We start from the raw sequence: 1956 nt of genomic DNA, 5'->3' as shown, positions 1-1956 counted from the left end.
TCTGTTTTCCTGGAGAACCTTGACAATTACAACATAAATTAAAAAGTAAATTGAAAAAGGACTCCAACATGTCTGATATAACCATATTTTTTGGCAATGAATCATTGTTTTTAATATATCAAAAGTAAACAAGAAAGGGTGCAAGGGTAGTTCAGTGGTAGAATTCTCGCCTTCCATGTGGGAGACCTGGATTTGATTCCCGGCCCATACACTTCCCAAACAAACAAGGAAACCAACAAAAACAAACAAACAATTCAACAAATGGTGCTGCAATAAGGGCATACTCACATGGAAAATAAGAACGAAATGTGACCCTGCCATACAGCACACACACAAAAAGGAAGCATAGAGGGGGCGGGCAGGGGAACGTGGTGGGGAAGGGGGGCAGGTCACCTGGATGACAAGGCATTCACCAAGGAGCTGGACGAATGGGTCAAGGAGCTGAACAAATCTAAACAGCTTAAGGAAAACACTGTGAGAAAAGATTAAGGAAATTTTAGCAAAAGAATAAAATGTGCAAGAGACTTGTTGTCCTGTTATTGTCTGTGGAGATGTTCATAATCAATTCCATGATCTTATGGAACTCTTTAGAATTGGTGGGAAATCACCAGACACAAACTATCTATCATGGCAACTGTGTTGACAGAGGTTATTATTCCATGGAGACTGTGATTCTTCTTGAAGTTTAAGTTAAAGTGCATTATTCAGAACACATTACAATCTTGAGAACAAACCATGAAAGCTGACAAATTACCCAAGTATATGACTTTTATGATGAATGTCTATGAAAGTATAGAAATGCCAATGGTTGGAAATATTTCACTGATCCATTTGATTATCTGCACTTACAGATTTAATAGATGGATGGATAGTCTGTCTCCATGGTGGCCCCTCTCCATCTGTCAATACACTGGATCATGTAAGAGCCCTGGATTGTTTCCCCGAAGTTCCACATGAGGGCGCGATACGTGATTTGTTGTGGTCAGATCCAGATGATGGTGGGTGGGTTATTTCTCCCCGTGGTGCTGGCTACAAATGTGGGTGAGACTTTTCTGAAATGTTTAAGCCAATGGTCTCACATAGGCTTCTTATGCTCACCAATTTGTAATGGAGGGATACAACTCGTGTCATGATCGAAATGTGGTTACTCATCTTCATTGCACCCAATTATTGTTACCACTGCAGAAACCAGGCTTCTATCATGGAGTTAGAGGACACTAAAATATTCCTTCCTTTAGTTTGACCCCATGCTTCGCTGTGGAGAGCCTCATGTTACCCCGTGCACCTCAGACTAACTTCCTGTAAATTGCTCCTCAGAAAACCTGCCTTTCTATGTGGAAGTATATCTAGATTTTAAAAATATACATATTTAGAGTGGGCCAAAGTGGCTTAGTAGGCAGAGTTCTTGCCTTCCATGCCAGAGACCCGGGTTCAATTCCTGGTGCCTGCCCATGCAAAAAGGACAAAAGACAAAACAACAACAACAACAAAAAACCCCCAAACAAACAAAAGTACATATTTAAATACAAATTAAAAAGCAACAGTAATCTATGCATTTCTGTAACAAATTGGGATCTATCTTGGCATTAAGCAACATCATGGACCAAAATGTGCCATATTAATGATGAGCATTTAGCACAACTTGAGACTGAAATTCAGTACTCTACTATGTTCTAGGACAGTCTTAATTTGTCTGATGTATTTGTTGTAACCATTTTTCTCTGGGCTATTCAAATAAAAATGGTAACTGACTCTTTTTTCTCCTTTTGCACTTACTTGAAAGTTTTAGTTATAGTGTTTAACTGGCATGGATTAAAAGAGTTGAAATTTTTAAGGGAAATTCACACAAGCTAGCTTCTACTCATTCCATTATCATTTTATATTATTGAAATGTATAATTAATTTAACTGAAGAAAAGATTTTTTGGGGGAATATGTCGCTGTAACACTTTAAGAG

The 1956-nt window shown here is 38.5% G+C and overlaps 1 pseudogene; it reads left to right on the top strand.

Annotated features, from left to right (window-relative positions):
• The first annotated feature begins 577 nt into the window (after window positions 1-577).
• On the top strand, window positions 578-1295 carry LOC143680244 (serine/threonine-protein phosphatase 2A catalytic subunit beta isoform pseudogene; annotated as a pseudogene).
• Window positions 1296-1956: the final 661 nt, after the last annotated feature.

This window comes from Tamandua tetradactyla, chromosome 4 (assembly GCF_023851605.1).
Source record: "Tamandua tetradactyla isolate mTamTet1 chromosome 4, mTamTet1.pri, whole genome shotgun sequence".
Classification (NCBI taxonomy): Eukaryota; Metazoa; Chordata; class Mammalia; order Pilosa; family Myrmecophagidae; genus Tamandua; species Tamandua tetradactyla.
Note: the sequence above shows the minus strand (reverse complement) of the source record. Positions and strands in the feature narration are given on the sequence as shown.